The 24,292-nt window shown below is 40.1% G+C and overlaps 1 protein-coding gene across 3 annotated transcripts in view; it reads right to left on the reverse strand.

Moving 5' to 3' along the window:
- ATP10B (ATPase phospholipid transporting 10B (putative)) overlaps positions 1 to 24,292 on the reverse strand; it is a 365,220-nt gene that overhangs the window by 230,719 nt on the left and 110,209 nt on the right. The window lies entirely within an intron of this gene.

The raw sequence follows: 24,292 nt of genomic DNA on the forward strand, positions 1-24,292 counted from the left end.
TAAAGTTTATTCACACGCATATGCACACACACATACTCTACAAAAGGCCATGGTAGGTACTTTAGATTTGGGCAGAAGATCTCCCTATAGGGTCTGTCCAAGATGCAACTTGGTTCTTGTTGAAACCCTCACTCTCCAGGGGACATCTGAGCTAAGTCAATGGACAGCCTTGGCCTCCTCAGTCTTGTCCTGATTTTGGTCATCTGCATGCCAGCTCTCTGGTGGCCTGTGACTAATCACAAACAAACTCTCCACCCAGCTGACTGACCTGCCAAGGGCCCAGTTCATTCTCAGTGAGTCACTAAACAGAGGTCACAAAGAGAAAGTCCATAGCCCAAATCCTGCTCCTTGATGGGTTTTGACACAGACACACACACACACACACACACACGTTATTTGGACTACATTCACACATTGAAAATTTTTACTTAAGGTTAGATTTCAGCTTCACATTAAAAAAATTCCAAAAAGCTGTCAACATTATTTGCATTCCCACGCAATGACACCAGCTGAATCTGAGTGGTGTCTACAGGGTTCAGGCAGGGCACATTTACTTCATTCACCTTATTTCCTCATCTGTCCTCCTTTACTCATTTCTGCCACATACCTGGCTGTGTTTTCAACCCCTGCCCTAACCTTCCTACAACCTGTTATTGTTGGCTGAGTTAACTGAGATGCCACCTTGCCCTCCAGTGGCCGTGTCTGGAAGCAGCCTGGGTCCAGCCAAGTTTCCACCTCAGCTTCCAGTCCCTCCATAAATAAAATGGCACCACTGTGTGACTTTTTAATTTTCTCTTATCTTTGTTAAATCTTCCAAGTTCTCTGTAGAAAGTAGGAATTATCTATTTAAATCAGAAAAATAAGTTAATAAATGCTCTTGTGAAAATAAAACTTCCCTGTGTCCTGTGTGGGGGGCAGGAATTTGGGGAGGCTGTATGGTGGAATCAGCTAGGCACTGGAGGAGGTGTCAGAAGATTGGGATCTTTTATACATTATTTCTGTCTCTTGACCTCGGTTTCCCTATCAAATAAGGAAGCCAGGTGTGCTAGATCAGAAGCTATAAATTGGTGGCCCCACACGCCATATCCAGCTAATAGATGGTATTAGTCCCCTTTATTAATTAGATGCCAACAGCTAAAAAGAATGTTTCAATTAACAATCTAGATTGCAGACTTCTTGGAACTGTCTAGCAACAATCAACAATGGTCCAGTGATGGTTAGATGGGGTAAAGTTTTGCCCTAGTCCTCACCCACTTCCTAGAGGTAATACATTCACCTTCACCACCTGTTTTATTTGTTACATTCCCCCTGCCATTATAGGCATTTGCTCTTCCTAGTCTCCAGTGAGATGACCTCCAGAAACCCTTTAGCCCTCATTGTGTGAGTGGTGGCTGGTGCTCTGAGGGTTAGAGACAGACAGTCTGGAGAAGAGGAAAATATTCTGAGCAAAAAGCTCACCCTGGGACATTCCAGTAAACCTTAATGAATTGCTCCTCCTCCCTACTTGGCCAAGAGTTGGAACAGCAAGACGCCTAGGCCTTTATGAAGGTCCCACTACATGGTTAAACCTAAAAAGGCAACAGCGGGTTTTGAAAGTAGAAATATTCTTCCGTTGGGGTTGCTAGCTGATTCTCTAAGTAATTTGCAATTCAAGTGTCTCTTTGTTTTGTATGAAAATTTGCCGCTATCTGGAAAGTGGGAAAGAGCTAAATTGCATCCTGCTGGTTTTACTTTGGCTGTATCAAAAAAGAAACTGTTAATCTGGTTCCATAATTAACTTTCCTATTCTAAAAAGGCCCTGGGAGAGAGTCCAGAGGGTGGCTGTCAACTCCCTGCCTCTCTTCTCAATAACTCCTTTCAATAGGATGCCCTGAAAGGAGAATGATTCCAGGTGGGGATTGGTCTTGATTTTCTAATTTTTCTTCTCCTTTATCACCATCCAACCACTATTTAGTGAATAGCTACAGTGGGTAAGGCACTCTGCTGACCAGTTGTGGGCATAAAAATAAATAAATCCCTGTGGAACTGCCAGAGAACATAAGTAAATTAACTTTCCATCCATCCATCCATCCACTCATTCATCCAAAATGAATGAGCAGATGAATATAGAAACAGGTTTCTATATTATGCCAGACACTGTGCTAGGCATCGGTATGTGACACATACAAAGATGACTTAATCAACATTCAAGAATTCTAAAGTGAAGAGATGAATTCTGACTAGGGCCTCAATAGTTGGCCTCATGGAGAAGATAGCATTTACATTTACTTTGGCCCGTTGATATTTATGTGCATGCATGCATGAGTGCACACACCCTCGTGTACATGCACACATGTACATGTGCATGACATGCTGGTGAGACAGGCTAATTGATTCAAGTAGAGGCATGTAGGCTGGGAATTCAGTTTGACCATCACCGGGGGACCCCTTTAGCAGTAGAAGCGGGTTTGAACTAACATTAAGTGCTAACAAATTTGGGTAGAGCCATGCCACATTTAATAACAGAAATGTATCATTAGGTGATTTTTTTATTGTGTAAACACCATAAAGTGCACTTACACAAACCCAGATGGTAAAGCCTACTCTACACCTAGGCTATATAGTCTAACCTACTGTTACTAGGCTACAAACCTGTACGGCATGTTACTTTACTAAATACTGTAGACCATTGTAACAAAACAGTAAGTATTTGTGTATCTAAACATAGAAAAGGTACAATAAAAATATGGTAGTGTAATCTTATGGGACCACTATTGTGTATGTGGTGTGTTGACTGAAATGTCATTTTGTGGCACATGACTGTACTGCTAGGCACTGTGCTAAGCATTTGCATCTATTATCTTAATGAAATTTCATGATGCCAAGCATAATCATTGGCTACAGACTACAGATAGGAAACAGACTTAAGGAACAGGGAACACATTGACAGAATAGATAGTGGAGGTGAGACCTGGGTTCATGTCTGATTTTAAGCACAAGGTTTAACTTCCAAATATAGCCCAGCAGGGGGCTGGGGATGGGGAACCAAAGAAGGACTTAGGTACCTGTCAACCAATCAAGCAGTCAGTCAATCAACAATGTATTCATTTATTCATGCAAATACTGTATATGTTCGCTGAGTACTCCGGAGGTTGGGTGTAAAGAAAACAAAATAGGCAAATCCCTTGTCCTCTTGGAGCTTCCGTCCCAGGGACCTCACACTGAAGTGCTTCCCTCCTCCAAAGTGCACAAAGGAGAAAGTACAATGAGGCCAGAGTTAAACTCCAAGTTGATCCCCCAGAAGACTACTCATTGGCTGACCTTTGCCTAGTTCCATCCAGATAATTTAGATGGTACCCTGTTGCCTTATTTTCTTTAAGGGACATTTGTTTTCTCTTTTCTCTTCTTTCTGAAATTACTGCCTTGGGTATGATACACCTATTTTCCAATCTTATCCTCAATTGCAACTTGAAAAAAATCTGTAAAGAAGTTGCTGTTTGCAACCCACTCAACAAATCTAAGTACTTTTTCAGTGTTGCTTAGGCTATTTTAGGTCTGGCTTTGAGGAAAGTTAGAGAGAAACTCTAGTCTTAACCCTGGTCCCAGTTCACATCTACCTGAGAAAAGCACTCCCAGAAGTCACCAAATTCTGCCTTAAATGTAGCCCCTGAAACATCTATTAGGTGTCTTTTATGAGTTGGTGCATAACTCCCAAGATAAATGAGTAATCACTCAAAGACACTGCTTTATTCCTGAGAATTAGAACTGGGCAGGAGTTCTGACTGTCAGGGCTATATGTAAGCATCAAGGGGAAATTACCCTTTTAATTATTGCACCTGTGAATGAGGAGGACAGTGGAAACAAGATCATAAGTTGACAGAAGGATGAGGTTGCCTAAGGAGCCTTGTATTCTCTGGCAGAATAATGGCTCCCTGAAGATGCCCATTCCTTAATCCCCAGACCTGGGGAATATGTTCCATCACATGGCAAAGGGAACTTTGCAAGTGGAATTAAGGTTACAGAACTTAAGATTCAGAGATGATGCTGGATCATCGGGGTTGGCCCAGTGTAATCACATGAGTCCTTAAAGGTGAAAGAGGCAGGCAGAAGGGTTGATGCATTACATGATGATGGAAGTAGCAGTAGGAGAGATCTAAAGTGAGAGAGAGACTGGACCCACTGTTGCTGGTTTGAAGATGGAGGAAGGAGGTCATGAGCCAAGGAATCTGTGCAGCATCCAAAAGCTGGGAATAGACCTCAGGTGAAAGCAAGCAAGGAAATATAGGACTGCAGTCCTACAACTGCAAGGAACAAAATTCAGCCAACAACCTAAATAAGAAAGAATACAAATTTTCCCCTAGCACCTCTAAAAGAGAGCACAACTTTGCCAATATCTTGATTTTAGTCTAGTGGGACCCATGCTGGACTTTTGACTTACAGAACTGTAAGATAAATAAAGCTGTGTTGTTTTAAGCTTCTATGTTTGTTGTAATATGTTAGGGTGGCAATAGGAAATGAATATGCTGACTGTTGGTTGAACCTCTATCCATTGGTAAGTGTGATCTAGGAGCAAGTGCGGCTTGAAACCTGCCTGTGCTCAGTAGAAATTGGTGTCATTAAACATGGCATAAAACCCAAAATGACAGTGACTTAAACACCTAAAGTCTTGTTTTTTTGCTTCAAACAAATCTGGAGATAGGCAGTCCAGGGCATTCCACTATGGTGGTTCTATGGTGTCATCAGGAAAGAAGGATGATTCTGACTTTCTGCTGTCACTTCCAGGGTTAGTCCTTATTCTTCTGATCCAAAGTGTCTATCAGAGCTCTAGCCATCACACCTCAATTACAGGCAGCAGGACAAAGAAAGTGCAAAGGAAGCTGTTGCATTAAGAATACATCTCAGTAGCTGTTTATGATACTTGCACTTCTACCTCATTGGCCAAAACTTGGTCACGGGATCACATATAGCTCTATAGAAGGCTAAGGAGGATAATACACTCAACGAAAAGTTAGGGTTCTTATCACTAAGGAAATAAGAGAGAATGGACTTGGAGAGAAAACTGACAGTATCAGCCTTTGTGTGGTCATTTTTGTGGGATTACTGGATGGTTCTCAAAGGGCCACAGCTATTAAAATGACTGTAGCTAGGATGCAAGCTTTTCCCTTCCCACCAATCAAAGGCCCTTCTCTCCCTCTTTACAGTCCATTCTCCTAACTCCAATTTCCAGTCTACCTTAGTCCTATCCAGTGTTAAGGGCCCATTTCAAATCTTACCTCCTCCAATAAGTTATCTTAAATTCTACTCAGAGGAAATAAATCCCCGCTTCCCTAAACTTTCATAAACTGGGTTATATGTACCCCTTGTCACACTGCATTTTATGTGGGCATTGCTACTGCCTTCTGGAATGCAGGCCATCCTATTAATCACAGTTGCATTTCCCACAATGCCTCAAACACAGCATGAACTGAATATATGCATGACATATCAGAGAATGTGATCTTGTCCCCCAGCATCCATAGTGTCCCTTTTATTTTAGAAATAAACCCCCTTCCTGGAACTAAGTGTTATCTGGGTACATTGGTTATGCAGCTAGAGACTTCAGAGTCAAATCTCCTTTGTGGTTACGTGGAAGCATGTGACTATGTTAGGGCCACTGGAATATGAACAGGCATGGTATTTGCAGGTTCTGAGTCACCTCTCTGAAGACAATTCTACTTGCCAGGACTGTTTCCCCCACTTCTTTCCTGTTGGCTGAAAACAGTACAGCAGTCACCTTGGACCCAGAGATGGAAGCCACATGCCAAGGATGGCAGAGCCAACCAGCCAGCTTGTGACTCAGGAATATCTGCAGCTGTCTACTTGCCCTAGATTTCCTACCCACCTTTGGATGTGAGGATACACACACTGTCTCTTCTAAGCTGCTTACTTAGTCTTCGGGGTAATGGTTTACCTGTGCCTCAATTCATCCACATGATCAATGTAATTGGTCACTCATGGCCTGTGGGTCGAATCTGGCTTCCTTTCTACGTGTCGTTTTCTAGGAGGGTGGCACTAACCCTAAAATGACATGACCTAAAACACTTAACTGAATACACACATGCCATGCTCTCAAAGCAGTTCAGAGCACTTGATGGAGGTGCGGTTCAGCCTCTTGCATCCTGCTTAGCCAGGATGGCTAAGGAAACAGGTTTGTGCCTAGCATTTTATTATTTCTGCTGGAGTCACTCTTGAAAATATTTTTAATCAGGAGTATGTTCAGACTTCTTAAATAATGTTTTGCACCAACATTTATTGCTGATTCATTCTTCTCAAACCAATCATTTTAGAAAATTGTCTTTTTGCTGCCTAAGTATTTTTTGCCATTTGAAACTTTCTCTTCAAAGTTTCATTTTATTTTTCTGCCATACCCTTTAGGAGCCTATTTCGACAATTCTGCTGAACATTCATTTCCTAGCTGACTATTAACAACAAAATGCCTTGTATCTGTATGTAGTTTTATTTTAATACGTTCCAAAGCCTTTTACAATCTAATAGCACAATTATCAGAGAAGCCTGGCAAGTTATACAGCTTAAGTATTAGTATTTCCACTCTGTAGACCAACAGTCTTCAACAATTGTGTGTTGTAACAGAATTTAACTATCCATTCAGAAGTATTTATACTGTCAATACAGTCATACGCTACATAACATCTTGATCAACAATGGATCGTGTATGCAATGGTAGTCCTGTCAGGTTACAATGGAGTGAAAACTTCCTGTCACCTAGTGCCAACGTCATGGCTGTCACAACGTCATATTGCAAGTGCTTTGTTATAAATTTAGTGTAGCCTAAGTGTATGGTATTTATAAAGTCAACGGTAGTACACAGTAATGTTCTAGGCCTTCACATTCAGTCACCACTCACTCACCGACTCACCCAGAGCGATTTCTAGTTTTGTAAGCTCCATTCATGGTAAGTACCCTAATGCAAGTATACCATTAAAAATTTTTTTCATACTAACTTTTTACTGTATTTTTCTGTATTTAGATACATGAATACCATTGTCTTACAATTACCTACAGTATTCAATAGAGGAACATGCTGTGCAGGCTTGTAGACTAGGAGCACTAGGCTGTACTATATAGCCTAGGTGTGTAGTAAGCTATACCATCTAGGTTTGTGTAAGGACACGCTATGATATTAGTACAAGGATAAATTGTCTAAAAACACTTTTCTCAGAATGTTTCCCTGTCATTGACATGTGACTGTAATTTTTTATGGTAATAAAATGTCATTCTTTTAATTTATCCCATACATATAATTGACAGTTTTTGAGGAGCTAATATGTGCTAGGAACTGTCCTCAGCACGAGGAACACAGTAATGAATTAGACAGACAATATCCCCGCTTGTAAGTATCAGGGGAGCAGTTAATGAATTGCTGCATTTTGAGCAGGATGGTGAATGTCTGTCCTGCATCCCCTCCTTCCTCTGGGCAACTGATTTCCTGCCGCTCCAATCCTGTGATTCTGATGGGGCTGCTGACCACAGAGGAAAGTAGACGATCCAGGTCTGGCTTTTCTTAATACTGCATTCCTCTGGCCACAGTGATTGTTTCAAGTGAAGTCACTTGACTTAAACCAAAGTCAATCAAAGTCTTTTCTGGGATTTAGAATTTAGAAAACAGGAAAAGATAGAAGTTCTTTGATTTGTCATCACTGGGCTGGGATGAGATGATCCTGGAGTAAACTGTGGTTGTACCTTTTGCCACATGGAGGAGGCCTTTTTGCAACAGAGGAAGCCTCACTTTCCCCACCCAGTTGTAAGTTCTGGCTACATGGGTCTTCTGACTATTCCAAAAACATCAAACTCCCTGGCCTCTTAAGGCATTGTGTTTGGAATGGAATGCCTTCTCCAGCCTCTTTGCCTAATGGATTCCTTCAAGTCTCATCTAAATTTCACAGACCTTCTCTTATTCCTCTACTTAAAGTAGCATCATTGCCAATATACTCTCTCATAGCACAATGTTTATTTCATTCATACTATTTCCAAATTTCAAAATAGCACTTTTACTGTTACTGTGATTGTCTGTTTCCTCCATATTGTATTATATTCCACCAATGCAAGAAATGCTTTTGTCTCATTATCTCCCCAGCACTATGCACACTGCCTGGCAGACAGCCCTCAATATTTGTTGAATGAATGAGTGAATGAATGTATAAAAAGATGAATGCTTCTCACTGACTGTAAGGATGGAGGTGCATGTTAAGCTATTTCGTTTATCTTTTTACAAACCATCTTTTCAAAAAAAAAAATCCTTATTCAAAAGAAAAAGAATATCTTGAGCTGAGTCTCAAACAGGATATCTCAATTGCAAAATATCTTTCTTAAAGTTTCACAGCTACCTAGACAAAAATATCTTCCCAACATTATAGGAAATTCCCACATTACCATGCATTTGGGTAAAACCATTGAAGACTGGAGTAGAGAGAAGCCTTGACTCAGATTGGTGTCTACTGTACTCTCCTGGGTAAGTCATTTCCTATCTCTGTCCTAAGGTTTCTGTACCTGGCTCCTTTGTTTTCTAGCACAGAGACTTGCAGCAATTCACTCATCTCTGAGCTCCAGGATAGTCATAATGAATAGGGGGGAGAATAGTGCCCCCTAAAGAGATATGTCAACATGCCAGTCTTTGGAACCTATGAATTTTTTTTTAATTTGGGAAAAGGGTCTTTGCAGATGTGATTAACTTAAGGCTTTTGAGATGAGAGGATCATCCTATTCAGGTGAGTCCTAATTCCAATGACAAGTGTCCTTATAAGAGAAAGGCAGAGGGATATTTGAGACACAGTAAAAGGCGATGCAACCACAGAAACAGAGACTGATGTGATGTGGCCACAAGTCAAGGAATGCCGGCAGCCACCAGAAGCTGGAAGAGTCAAATAATGGATTCTCTCTTAGATCCCCCAGAGGAAGCATGGCTCTGTGAGATTTTAGACTTCTGGTCAGCAGAAGTGTAAGAGAATGCATTTCTGTTGTTTTAGCCAACGAGTTTGTGGTAATTTATATGGCAGGGGTCATTCTGCCCCCTGAGTTCAGACCCCACATTGAGGTCAGGCTTTACTGTCACCACATTTAGTGACTTCACCACACCAACTCTAAAAACCAGAGATGGAGAGACAGAGACAGACAGGGAAGAAGGCCCCATGAAGACAGAGGCAGAGGGTGGAGTTACGTCTACAAGCTAAGGAACACCGAGGGTTGCCGGCCATCACCAGAAGCTAAGCAGCAGCCAGAAAAGCTCCTCCCTTATACCCTCAGAGAGAGAATGGCTCAGCTGACTTTTTGATTTCAGACTTCTAACCTCCAGAACTGTGAGCAAATACATTTCTGTTGCTTAAAGTCACAAAATGTGGTGCTGTGTCATGACAGCCTAGGAAACTAATACATGGGGCAAGGAAAAGACTTTTTTTTTGGGGGGACAAAATCTCACTCTGTTGCCCAGGCTGGAGTGCAATGACATAATCTCAGCTCACTGCAACCTCTGTCTCCTGGGTTCAAGCAATTCTTGTGCCTCAGCCTCCCAAGTAGCTGTGATTACAGGGATATGCTACCATGACCAGCTAATTTTTGTACTTTTATTCGAGATGGGGTTTCACCATGTTAGCCAGGCTGGTCTTGAACTCCTGACCTCAGGTGATCCACCTCCCACGGCCTTCCAAAGTGCTGGGATTACAGGCCTAAGCCACCATGCCCGGCCATGAAAAGACTTATTTCATTGTTAGTGAAATGGAAATCCATCAAAGGGTGATAGGCACTAACAAAAGCTGATTTTGTTTGTTTGTTTTTCAGGCAAGTGTCTCTCGCTGGGTGCGGTGGCTCACGCCTGTAATCCCAGCACTTTGGGAGGCCGAGGTGGGCGGATCACGAGGTCAGGAGATCGAGACCATCCTGGCTGACACAGTGAAACCCCATCTCTACTAAAAATACAAAAAAAAAAAAAATTAGCAGGGCGTGGTGGCGGGTGCCTGTAGTCCCAGCTACTCGGGAGGCTGAGGCAGGAGAATGGCATGAACCTGGGAGGCGGAGCTTGCAGTGAGCCGAGATCGCACCACTGCACTCCAGCCTGGGCTGCAGAGCAAGACTCTGTCTCCAAAAAAAAAAAAAAAAAAAAAAAAAAAAATAGTGTCTTAAATGAGTAAAAAGAAGTCCTTGGGCTCAGAACACTTCCCCACATCTTTCCAAGGCTACGATGCCTATGCCATTTGCAGTGTCCTCCACCATGTAACTACCCTCTGAGCAGGGACAACGTGGCACACTGGGAGATTAGTCATCTGATTTAACCATCTCCACCACCAACCACTTGAGGTTTCAAAACATGTCCCTTCTATTTTTAAACAAGCAGCAGTCTACTTCTGCATTTTAAATTTAGTTCCCTTTTCCCCAGATACCTGGTGAGGCCACGTGTTGTCCCTTGTCCTACTCCCTCTAGCCCCCTTCAGATCTAATGGAAAACATTACACAGTTCAAAGTCACTGTTAATTAATGCTGATGTTTGCTTTGCTGACATTGGTATGAAAAGTGCTTATTTGAGGGAGAGAGCATGTTTCTTCTAATTCTCAACACCACTTCCAGTATGAACCTAAAAATCAATGGATGACTGGATTCAGATGCACAATTACAGTCTGAATTCAGCCACTCATGAATGCTAGCACCTGACACTTGAGGAAAGACAGGTAACTTAGGAGGAAGAATGGCCAAATGGGGAAATAGGGTAGAAGCTAGAAAGTTCTGGAGCGCACAGCTTTCCGCAACCTGACAGCATTTAGACTTCCCAGCTTATTAGAGTTCTGGAGAAAATAATTTTCCTTCTTCCTTAAAACTGATGGATTCACTCATAGTTCTCACCCATTCAAGATGAAAAGTTTCCTGACTAGGAATCTGAACCCCAGTCTTTACCAGTTGTAACAAGGAATTTTGAGTTAGAGCACTCAGTGCCAGTTACTGAACTAAATGCTGCATATGCTTCATATCATTTAAGAAGGAAAATGGGCGCCATTGATAATGGTGAAAATGACAGTAACTGTCATTTGTTGAGTGTCATAATCTTGGCTCATACTTCATATACATTATTTCATATAATTCTGTCATTTCAGGGTAGTAAAGTATGAACTTGGAGTCCAGCACCTCGGTTTAAATCCTGGTTCTGCAACTTAGCTAAATTACTTTGATTAGTTGCTTAATCTCTCTAAGCCTCAGTTTCTCATCTATAAAATGGAAATAATAAAAATATCAATCTTAATGGAATTAAATGAAATCCTGTAATACAGTCTGGCTTATAATGATGATTACAACAATCATAACGATGATAATAGTAACAATTACTATAGCATTTACTAAGTGCAAAGAGTTTACAAATGTGACCGTTGAAAAGCAGAGAAGTCAGAAACTTGCCTTTGTTATACAGCTAAAGTGTGGTATAGGTGGAATTTGATCCATTAATGTTAGCCATTGTTAGGGTTATAATCTGGAGTTCTAACTACAGTGTTTTGTACAAAGTGTATGCTGAATAAATATTTGTAGATTGATAAATTATAGGCAGTATATTCTTGCCAGGGGAGAATCTTGGATCTTGTTTAATATTCTCCACTTATGTGGGATTTGGCTCCTAATATAATTGGTTTCTTTCTTCACTGGATTCCACAAAGGCCATTTTTCTTCGCCTTTCAGTGTTTGCTGAATCTGAGCAGAAACTATTTTCTAGCTGTGATTTGGGAAGAATGACATCAGCTGAAGAAACACATTTAAAACATCCATACTTCAAGGCTGAGGTATAGGCCTACTCTTCTGGGAAGCTTTGAAATTTCCCTTTCATCTGGAGCCCTACAGGGCCCTTCCACCCAGGTCTTTCTGTTGCTTCTTATCAAATAGGTTTGTAACGCCGAGTTTGCCGGCTCTTGGTCCCTTTTACATGCTGTAGAATCCTGGTTAGCCCTCAGAATCTCCTAGAGTTATTTTCAGGAGCTCTTGGGGGAGTTTCCCATGCACTGATACAACTCTGGTCTCCTCCTTGATATCTGTGGCCCAGGAATCCACTAATGATGTATTCACCCAACACTCCAGCTGCCAGGGTCCCCTGTGAACACTGATTCTCTGTCCAGGAAGCTTCCAAAGACGCAAACCCTACTGGGGCTAAAATGATGCTACTTTATAGAAATACTGCAGATACTGTCCCTCTCCGCAACCCATTGTTCCCTCTGTCTCATTCATCCTGCAGTGGCTCTACTTATGCTCATCTCTCACGAAGTCCCCCAGGTAAACAGCTCCATTAGCCTCTCCTTGTATCACCCATCACCTTCAGCCTCAGACTATAGCCAGGCTGAGTGACTGGGAAATGTCTGATTTTTCCTTTGCAGCTCTTATTACAAAATGGCAATCACATATTTATTTTGTGCAAATTCGATCTAATGTCTGTCTTTCCCATTAGATGGCAAACTCCACGAGGGAATGGATTGAATATGCTTTATCATTCCTATATCCAGAGTAGCACAGTCTTGAACATAGCAGTGCTTAATAAAAATGTATTAAATGCATAACTACTTTGTTCTTCTGAACCCATACTCCCCCAAATCAGGTATCCAGGTAAAGACGACAGGAGTTCTAACTCAAATCAATGTCTAGGAAGAGCTCAACCACTCACCCAGACCTCTAGCAATACACAGGCCAAGCCAAAGTTCATCAGTTAATGAGACAGAATCGAAACCTGGATTCCAAGTTCAGGCCTTGAGCTTAGTTATAAGATATTTATATGATCCTTCCCACATGGTTCTTCCAAACAGACTGGGAAGCTTTGGAGGTGGGAACAATGCCTTCTTCATCTTAGCATCTCCCACCTCATCTAGCATAATACCTAGCAAAGAAGGTCATCCAAGAAATATTTATTGGATGCAGGCAGCCAATATGATGGTCAAGATGAACATGTGCCAGAATGGTAGAGTTCCCATTGATCTGCTACAGGCTTCCAGCTGTGTTTGTAGAGGTGTTGGTTGAGACGTGGAAGGGATTTATACAACAACTTTTCCCTTCAGATTGCCTCTCTGGAAATGGTTCATACCAGTTCACATTAGGTGCTGAGAAACAATTTCCTAAAAATATAGATGGGCCATAAAAGCCTAATATAAGCTGAGGACAATGACCACCTCATGACTGCCTTCTTCCGCAGTAGTCAAAGGGATGGGCTAAGGGTTTCCTGATTTGTCCCAATTTGTGAAGAATTTGTAGGCTGACATTACCTGAGGAAAAAATCAAGAACACGCCTAACTTACAAACATTTCCTGCTTTCAAGCCAACCTATATCAGTGGTTCTCAACTGGAAACAATTTTGTCCCCCAGAGGACATTTGGCAATGTCTAGAGATATTTTTGGTTATTGCACCTGGGGAAGTCTACCGATACGTAGATGGGACAATGCCTGCGATATTGTTAAACATCTGTGGTGAATGCACAGAACATTTCCCAGCCATCATCTCCCCAACAAAACATCAGTAGGACTGAGGTGGGGGAAATCCTGACTTAGACAAGTTCAAAACACATGGCAAGGGACACTGCTAAGTTCACATGGAGAGCCTGATACTGCTTAAGGCACTTGAGTTCTTTTCCCTTTCTTCCAGCTTAAAGTTAGTTGCTAATGGCTTCAGCCTCCTGAATGTGGAGACTGTACATTAGGGGGCAGCTTAGTTTCAGACTTGCAACCGCTGCTGTGTCAGGATTCAGAGTGTGTGTGGGGATGCTTTTGTCTGGCTTCTTCTCATCTTTCTTTTGCTGAGCTCAAGGGGGAGGAATCAGTTTCTCTTCAGTTTCACGATTCTGCATCCCCCATCCCCATTCCAGAAAAAGGCAGGAGGGGAGATAACTGGGGGACAACATAAGGTTGTCAGCTGCTTGCTCAGAAGGAAGGAGTTACTTCCAGCTGACCTCACTCTCCTACACACACTCCCTGGGCAGACTTTCGCTCTCATGTGCTTTCTCCATGGCATGCTCCCGTTCAAAAGGCTTCTGTTGGCTCACTTGGCATGGTGGGTTTGGAAGCAGCTGACCTGGGCTTGACTTGCCGTATAACTTTAGATCTCCAAACCTCAGTTTTTTCCTTTATGTTGAAGGAGGATGTTATGATCAACTGTTTACATTGTGCTATATGGATTAAGCAACCACACCATCACTACTGTTGATCACTATATCCCAGTTAACACTGCCATGAAGATTATCATATACCAGGAACTGTGCTAAATGCTTTATACATTATTTAAGACTCATTGTAACTCATTTTTCAGAGGCATCAACTGAGGCATAGAAAGAGGCTACTTGGGCCGGGCATGGTGGCTCATGCCTGTAATCCCAGCACTTTGGGAGGCGAGGAGGGTAGATCACGAAGTCAGGAGTTCAAGACCAGCTTGGCCAAAATGGTGAAACCCTGTCTCTACTAAAAATACAAAAATTAGCCGGGCTTGGTGGTGTGCGCCTGTAATCCTAGCTACTTGGGAGCCTGAGGCAGGAGAATCGTTGAAACCCGGGAGGCGGAGGTTGCAGTAAGCCAAGATCATACCACTGCATTCCAGCCTGGGCGACACAGCAAGACTCCATCTCAAAAATATAAATAAAAAGAGGTTACTTGTTCAAGGTCACATAGCTTGTACATGGTAGAAAAAATTTAAAATTGGTGATCCAACCACTGAACTCTACCCAAATAATACTGAGAAAGAGCTCTGGATAATGTGAGCTGCTATGCAATCTCAGAATCTTTTCCCCATGATTTATATTTGTTATTTATTTAACTAATATTTATTGAGTGCCTCTTAGATGTCAGAGACTATGCTGGAGGAGGTCAACAGAGGTTTTTGTTGTTATTGTTGTTGTTGTTTTTTTTTTTTCCAGCGTTGCCCCTGTAGGATTCATGGGGAAGCAGAAATCAAATTTCTGACTCCAGTTGCTGACTGGAACTGGAGTTACTGTGCCCTGATGTCCTCCTGTGTTCAAAAGCACAGATTCAGTGCAAAAATACAAAACAAAAACAAAACTAAGTCAAATGTCCTACCCTTGCACCCATGCATAGAGATAAGCAGATCTGTTTGGCCAAATAGCTACTTCTATAAGGGATGAGGGTTGTGTGTTGTGTAGTCATCACTTCCTTAGGGAACATTTTTCATCTTTGTCAAAGTCCTCTTTTTGCAGTCTTCTCGTAATATGTACCTCTCCTTCTCAGCAGTTGTCTGGTCTCAATTGTATACTCATATGTGTGTGTGTGTGATAAATACATGAACTATGTTGTACTGTTTTGCTCATCATTCGTTCCTCAGTGTGTACTCCTGGGGTGGAATATGGAGAATGCTCTATCAATATCTAATAGATGAATTTGAGTTCATACTATGTGTCAGCCCCTGTGCTAGGATCTTGACATGCATTACCTTACATGTGAGAATGGATGAGTACTGACATTTTTCCAGATGAGAAAACAGGCTTAGGAGTCCATAGTCATATAGCTGGTAGATTAGGATTCTAACCCAAGTTCATATGGATCCAAAGTCTCATGTCCCTTTAGTATCAAACTAGACTGGAGTTTGAAAACTACACGTTTGCAAATTTGCAATCATTTTGCAGAGAGTATGATCAGCAGTGGGGACTGTGGACTCCAGATGCAGTCAGTTTGAGTTCAAATCTTGGTTCCATTACTTCATAGCTGTTGGACCTTGGGATATGCGTGCATCTTATGACTCAGTTTTCGTTATAAATAAAATAGAAATGAAAACAGTAGTACCTCATGATGTTATTGTGATGGCTAATTGGATTACAGCTCTCCGTCCATATATGCAAGAGATTGGTTTCAGTAACCCCCCGCCCCCCCAAAATCCATGCATACTTAAGTCCTGCAGTCAGCATTGCAGAAATTACATGTACCAAAAAAAGACCTTCCAGATACATGGGTTCCCTCAAATACTGTATTTTCAATTTGTATTTGGCTGAAAAAAAGCTGTGTGTATGTGGATCCATGCAGCTCAAACCTGTGCTATTCAAAGGTCAACTAAATTTGTGACGTGTTTAGAATAGTGCTTGGCACATTGTATATGTCTCTATATTACACGTGTTTGCTTTTATTCTCCTTCTTGGAGAAAGAAGAGCTTTAAAGACTATATATCATTGTTTATATATCATTTTTAGGATTCTGCACATGAAGTATCCTAATCTGATAAGAAATGTTGAAATTTAAGTGCTGATGATTAAAATAATTTAGCAGTAATTAATAATAATGTGTGTCTCCTGCATGGCAGCTCCTCAGCATATCCACATTAAACAATCACTGGTATTTAACAACATCTTGTTAAATTTAATTGTCTTGTTAAATCTGAATTAAGTGTATCTTAAAGAAACTATTTAGATCATCACTGAGGTTTTAAGCTGTCTGCTTATTTTAGAAGTTGAACCAGAGCTGCCCAGAATGCTGTTGATTTCAGGTTTGGCACACGTATGTGGACATTTCTGGGTTACTACACTAACTAGGTCACACTCACCTGGAAGGGTCACCAAGACTAACCCACATTCTCCAGAGCCAGAAACCTGTCTCGCCACCTGCCTGCCAGGGCCCCAGGTACAGTGAAATGTGAGGCACTTAAGAGCATTTACACAGTGTGGGCAGTGGCCCCTAGTGCCCCAGAGGCTCTTGTTAACTTGTCTGTGTTTGGCTGCTGTGTGTGTGTGAGCAACCGACTCCAGGTTTAGGATGGAGAGGGTATTAGTCAGGGTTCTCCAGAGAAACAGAACCAATAAGATATGTAGTTATTTGCATATTTGTATTTACTAGGAGGAATTGGCTCACACAATGATGGAGGCCAAGAGGTCCTGCAATCTGTCATCTGCAAGATGGAGACGGAGGAAGGGCAGTGGTTCCAAGGCCTAAGGCCTCAGAACCAAGGGAACCAATAATATACATCCTAGTCCAAGGGCAGGAGACCCATGGCCTAGCTCAAGGAAATCAGGCAGAGAGAGTGAGTTCCTGCTTCCTCCATTTTGTGTTCTAGTTTGGTCCTCAACAGATTGTATAAGGCCTACCCACACTGGGGACAGCCATCTGCTTTACTCTATTCACCAGTTCAAACGCTAATCTCTTCTGGGAACGCTCTCACAGACACACCCAGAAATCATGTTTAACAGATACCTGGGCATCCAGTAGTCTAGTCAAATTGATACATAAAATTAACCATCACAGAGGGATTCCTTGTAAAGAGAGTTGCCAGTCAAATTACACTCCCCTGACCCAGGGAGTGCAACAAATTAGAACCACGGTAGAAAACAATACATATACCTGTTAAAAAGGAATGAATAGTTTTGTAGATACCAGTATGAAAATTACAAGGGAGAAATCAAGGGGCAGAAATGTATCTATAGTTGCTCCTATTGTGTTGCAAAAATAAAATTTACATGTATGTTTATAAATGCATGAACTTTGCTGGTAAGAGTGATTGTCTCTGGTAAGGAAAACTATTTGGTAAGGCACAAGGAAGGAGGGAAACTTAATTTTCACTGTAAACCATTTTTCTTGTCTTTTAAATGTTGTGCCACATGCCTAGATTACCATTCAAGATAGACTTTTTAAGTTAGAGCTGAGTAAGAGAATGGACTGTGCTTTGAAATGGCGAGCACATAGAGAATATTTGAATAGACAGTGAAGATACCTTCTCAGAGATGTTGTAAAGAATACTTTGATAACACTCAACAATTGGATACTTTTTTCAAGCACATGTATGATAGATTTTATAAAGCTATAATAATTAAACACAAGGTATTAACTCAAGGGTAAACAAACAGTCCAATGAAACAGAATGGAAAATTGAGAAATTAGTGGAGAAGGATGGACCTCCACAGTGAGAAATAGCATTAGGATAACTGAACACTGTTATATCCATGTGATAAAAAGAGGACTGTTTGATCATACAACATATACAATTTTAGGTGAATTCAATTTTTAAATGTGATAATGTTGAATTTAATCTGAATGTTGTATTCCCTAAATGCATAGATAGCAGAGAAATCTCTTTACGTTTCTAAGGTTCTAGAACTGACTAACTACAGTGGGCTACCCTGCTCTCACATGTTCCTATATATGACTGACTTCTACCATTTTCAGTGAGTATGACTCCTTTTTGTACCTGCCTTTAAAAAACCCCAAGTCCCCTGGTCTTTTACTTGAGATGCTTCTCATTAATAAATGCTATCTCTGCTATAATAGCTTGAATAAAATAATCTCCATTGTCAAAAAACAGATGGGAGAGAGTTCTAAAGAAACATAATCAAAGTCAATATGAACACCTTGATTGGATCTTTATTCAGTCAAAAAATCCGTAAAAGACACACTTGGAAAAGTGGAGAAGTTTAAATATGGACTGAATATTAGAATGCGTTGAATTATTGTAAATCTTCTAAGGTGTGACAATAAAATTGTGTTTGTATAAGAAAAAAAGAATACTTTGGAGAAAAGATTGGGACTTGGAGACTTTCTAATGAATTTGTGATTTTATTATTCTGATATCCCCCAAAATGGTGATTGCACCATATTCCTTATGAGGACAATACTTTGAGCATGGCAAGTTGTCTTTGCGAGTTGTCAGGGGATCCTATACCATGAGCATGGCTTTGGTGACTTCAAAACGTTTGTGGACAAATTTGACCTTGTGTTTTCTGTTTTTGCTAATCATTTATCTTTCAAAAGGCTGAAGGATCTATATCATCACCTCTCCTCCACTTCACAATTATCATTCCCTTTAATCAGTTTTAAATACACCTTTCCTTACCTTAACTGCATTGGCCACATCATTCTCTCTCCCTGGAATGTTCTGCCCCAAACTCTTGGTATGGCTGGATCCTTCTTATCCTTCCAGTGTCAACCCAAATCAGCCATTTACAGGAAGATTTTCTGTGACCATTTTATCTAGGCAGTTCCTCCATTGTTCTCTAGCACATTGCCTCATTTCTTATTGTTAAGGAAATGTATGCTCATTTTCTAGGGCTGGCATAACAAAGTGCCCCAAAGCAAGTGACTTAAAAATCTATTGTCTCAGTTCTGGAGGTTCAAAGTCTGAAATCAAGGTGATGGTAGGATGGGTTCCTTCTGGGGGCTGTGAGGAAGCATCAGTTCCATGCTTCTTCCCTGGTTGCTGGTGGTTTGCTGGCAGTCTCTAGTATTCCTTGGCCTGTGGAAGCATCACCCTAATATCTGCTTTCATGTTTACACGGTGTTCTATGTGTGTTCCTGTCTCTGTATCCAAATTCCTCATTTTTACAAGGACACCAAGCATATTAATTTTAAAATTTTTCTGTAACTTGGGTTAATTTTTACTGTGACAGCTACATAGTAAAAACGTTAGGCTTTGTAGGCACCATTTGTTCTCTGTAGCTTGTTTTACTTCTTCTAAACACACCTTTAAAAATATAAGAACAATTCTTAACCTGTAGGCCATTTAAAAACAGACTCTGCTCGTCAAAGTTGACCTGGGAGTAGTAGCTTGCTGATCCCTGCTCTAAACTGACAGTTTTTATTTATTATCATTTTATTTCAGATTATCCATCTATGGCCACTAGAAAGACAGATGACCAAGTTTTTCTTATTTTTTTCTACTTGACACATAATTATACATATTTCTGGTGTGCATAGTGATGTTGCAATACATATAATGTATGGTGATCAGATCAGGGTAATCAGCATATCCATCATCTCAAACATTTATCATTTCTATGTGTTGGGAACATTCAATATCCTCTTTCTAGCTATTTGAAACTATATATTATTGTTAACAATAATCATCTTACAGTGCTATAGAACATTGAAACTTACTCCGCCTGTCTAGCTGTAATTCAGTTTTTCTCTCTTACTGTGCTTGTCTGGTTTTGACTTCAAGATTATGTTAATTTTAAATACGAATTGGAAGTGTTATTTCCTGTTCTAGCACAGTTTAACAGTGATATTATCTGTTCCGTAAACATAGAACCCATCTGAAAAATTGCATTGGTATGTGCAGAAGGGATTGGGATTGAGAGAGATTTTTTTTAACTATTCATTCTATTTTCTTTGATGGCTATGATCTCTTATTGGATATTAGGCTTTTTAGCTCTTTAGTAACCATTTGGCTTTTCTTTTTCTTGAATCAATTGTGATAAATTGTATGTTTTTAATACATTGATCAGGTAACCTAAAGGTTTCAAAATTGTTGGCCTAAAGTAGTACATAATATTCTGGATCTCTTGTTAACCTCTAAGTATCTTATTTTCTTTATATGATTAATTTTGTCAGGAGTATGTTTGGTTTGTAAGTCTTTTTAGAAAACGAACTATTGACCTTTTATTTTTTCCTCTAGTTAGTTTGTTTTTTAAATTTTTTATTTTTCTACTATTGTACTATGTTTTTTTATTAATGCAATCTTCTTTCATAACATGGAAATTTCAGGCATTAATTTTTCTACCATGGTTTGCAATTTGATATGTAGCATTTTCATTTTTTGTGCTAAATATTTTCAGTTTCTATTATTCTTTTTTGACCTATTTAAAGTTTTAAAAATATTCCTAAATGTATGAGATTTTAAAAAAGCTATCTTTTTATTATCAATAATTTAATCGCTCTAACTAAATTGGTTGGTATGATACCAATCCTTTAGATTTATGAAGATTTGCTTTATGTTTAGTGCATAGAAAATTTTGTAAATTTTGGTGTGTGCTTAAAGAGAATACCTATTCTCTAATTTGGGTGGTGGGTTCTCTGTGTGTCCATTTCATCAAGCTTGCTAAATGTATTTTTCATATATTTTTAAGTTCTTAAATTTTCATATGCTTGATCTTATAATTAATCAGAAAGCACTTCTAATTTTCCATCAAAATTGTGGTTTTATAATTCTGTAAATTCATTTATACTTATGAGGCTATGTCCTTAGATGCTGGAAAATTTTAGATTTCCTGATGGATTGTAATTTTTATCAGTGTTGTAAGCCTCTTTATTTCTAGCAATAATATTGCTTTAATGTCTTTTTCATGTGATGTTGATCTTGCTATGCCAACATTTTTTCAGTTACAAACTTTATCCTATTTGGGGGTTGTTCAACTTGTTGGATTTGTAATTTTATAGTTATCGTCACGTTTGAAAAATGTTCAGCCATTATCAAATATCAAAATCGGAAGTTCAGTAGGATAGGGCACCAGTCAGAGTTTTGAGTCCCTCTTTCCAGGTCCTAGCTCTGAGATGACATTTCTAGACATACCCTGGGCCAGATGGGAATCTCTGCCTTGAAGGGAAGGACCCAATCCCAGTCCTGGCAGGACCCATCACCTGGTGACTAAAGAGCCTTGGGCCATGAATAACCAGTAGCAATATCTAAGTAGTATGCAACGAACCTTGGGTGACACTCTGAAACTTGCTGGCTTCAGGTGAGACTCAGCATATTCTCATGGGGAGTGATTACGGGGAGAGGTTCCTTCTACTTGAGAAAAGCAGAGAGGAAAGTAAATAGGACTTTATCTTGCACCTTAGGTACCAGCTCAGCTACAAGAGAGTAGAGAACCAAGTGGGTTCTTGGGGTCCCTGATTCCAGGCCTTGGCTCTTGGACAGCATTTCTGGATCTGCCCTGGGCTAGAGGGGAGCCCAGTACTTGGAAGGGTGATTCCCAGGCCAGGCAGCATTCATCACAAGCTGCTGAAGAGCCCTTGGACTTTAAGGAAACACCAGTGGTAGCCTTCAATTGACATACTGAAGGATTCATCAGAGTATTTAACAGCAGAATTGATCAGGCAAAAGAAAGAATTAGTGAGCTTGAAGACAGGATATTTGAAAATACACAGTCAGAGGGGACAAAAGAAAAAAAGAATTGGTCCACTTGGTGCAGAGCTGAGTTCAATTCCTGGATATCCTCATTAACTTTCTGTCTCATTGATCTGTTTAATGTTGACAGTGGGGTGTTAAAATCTCCCATTGTTATTGTGTGGGAGTCTAAGTCTCTTTGTAGGTCTCTAAGGACTTGCTTTATGAATCTGGGTTCTCCTGTATTGGGTGCATATATATTTAGGATAGTTAGCTCTTCTTGTTGAATTGAACCTTTTGCCATTATGTAATGGCCTTCTTTGTCTCTTCAGATCTCTGTTGGTTTAAAGTCTGTTTTATCAGAGACTAGAGTTGCAACCGCTGCCTTTTTTTGTTTTCCATTTGCTTGGTAAATCTTCCTCCATCCCTTTATTTTGAGCCTATGTGTGTCTCTGCACGTGAGATAGGTCTCCTGAATACAGCATACTAGTGGGTCTTGACTCTTTATCCAATTTGCTGGTCTGTGTCTTTTAATTGGAGCATATAACCCATTTACATTTAAGGTTAATATTATTACGTGTGAATTTGATCCTGTCATTATGATGTTAGCTGGTTATTTTGCTCATTAGTTGATGCAGTTTCTTCCTAGCCTCGATGGTCTTTACATTTTGGCATATTTTTGCAGTGGATAGTACTTGTTGTTCCTTTCCATGTTTAGTTCTTCCTTCAGGAGCCCTTGTAGGGCAGGCCTGGTGGTGACAAAATGTCTCAGCATTTGCTTGTCTGTAAAGGATTTTATTTCTCCTGAACTTATGAAGCTTAGTTTGGCTGGATATCAAATTCTGGGTTGAAAATCTACAACCATCTGATCTTTGACAAATATGACAAAAAGAAGAAATGGGGAAAGGATTCCCTATTTAATAAATGGTGCTGGGAAAACTGGCTAGCCATATGTAGAAAGCTGAAACTGGATCCCTTCCTTACACCTTATACAAAAATTAATTCAAGATAGATCAAAGACTTAAATGTTAGGCCTAAAACCATAAAAATCCTAGAAAAAAACCTAGGCAATACCATTCAGGACATAGGCATGGGCAAGGAATTCACGTCTAAAACACCAAAAGCAATGGCAACAAAACCAAAATTGACAAATGGGATCTAATTAAACTAAAGAGCTTCTGCACAGCAAAAGAAACTACCATCAGAGTGAACAGGCAACCTACAGAATGGGAGAAAATTTTTGCAATCTACTCATCTGACCAAGGGGTAATATCCAGAGCCTACAAAGAACTCAAATTTACAAGAAAAAACAAACAACCCCATCAAAAAGTGGGCAAAGGATATGAACAGACACTTCTCAAAAGAAGACATTTATGCAGCCAACAGACACATAAAAAAATACTCATCATCAACTGGCCATCAGAGAAATGCAAATCAAAACCACAATGAGATACCATCTCACACGAGTTGGAATAGCAATCATTAAAAAGTCAGGAAACAACAGGTGCTAGAGAGGATGTGGAGAAATAGGAACACTTTTACACTGTTGGTGGAACTATAAAGTAGTTCAACCATTGTGGGAGACAGTGTGGTGATTCCTCAAGGATCCAGAACTAGAAATACCTTTTGACCCAGCCATCCCATTACTGGGTATATACCCAAAGGATTATAAATCATGCTGCTATAAAGACACATGCACACGTATGTTTATTGCGGCACTATTCACAATAGCAAAGACTTGGAATCAACCCAAATGTCCATCAATGATAGACTGGATTAAGAAAATGTGGCACATATACACCATGGAATACTATGCAGCCATAAAAAGGATGAGTTCATGTCTTTTGTAGGGATATGGATGAATCTGGAAATCATCATTCTGAGCAAACTATTTCAAGGACAGAAAACCAAACACTGCATGTCCTCACTCATAGGTGGGGGTTGAACAATGAGAACACTTGGACACAGGAAGGAGGACATCACACACCGAGGCCTGTCATAGGGTGTGGGGACGGGGGAGGGGTAGCATTAGGAGATATACCTAATGTAAATGATGAGTTCATGGGTGCAGTACACCAACATGGCACATGTGTACATGTGTAACAAACCTGCACGTTGTGCACATGTACCCTAGAACTTAAAGTATAATAATAAAAAAAAGACTGTGTTTGTCAAAACTCATAGAACTATTCACAAAAAAGTTAAATTTTATTTAATGTAAATTATACCTCAATAAAATTTACATTCAAAATAGAAAAACAAATGAAATTATAATTATTAAAAAAAGAATAAAAAAGAATAAAGCACACCTGCAGGATCTAGAAAATAGTTTCAAAAGGGAAAATCTAAAAGTGATATTGGCCTTAAAAGTGACAGAGGAAGAGATACGGGTAGAAAGTTTATTCAAAGTGATAACTGAACTTCCCAAATCTAAGGAAAGATATTAATATTCAAAAGTACAAGAAGGTTATAGAACACCAAACAGATTTAACCCAAAGAAGACTA

This window comes from Papio anubis, chromosome 5 (genome assembly GCF_008728515.1).
Source record: "Papio anubis isolate 15944 chromosome 5, Panubis1.0, whole genome shotgun sequence".
NCBI lineage: Eukaryota > Metazoa > Chordata > Mammalia > Primates > Cercopithecidae > Papio > Papio anubis.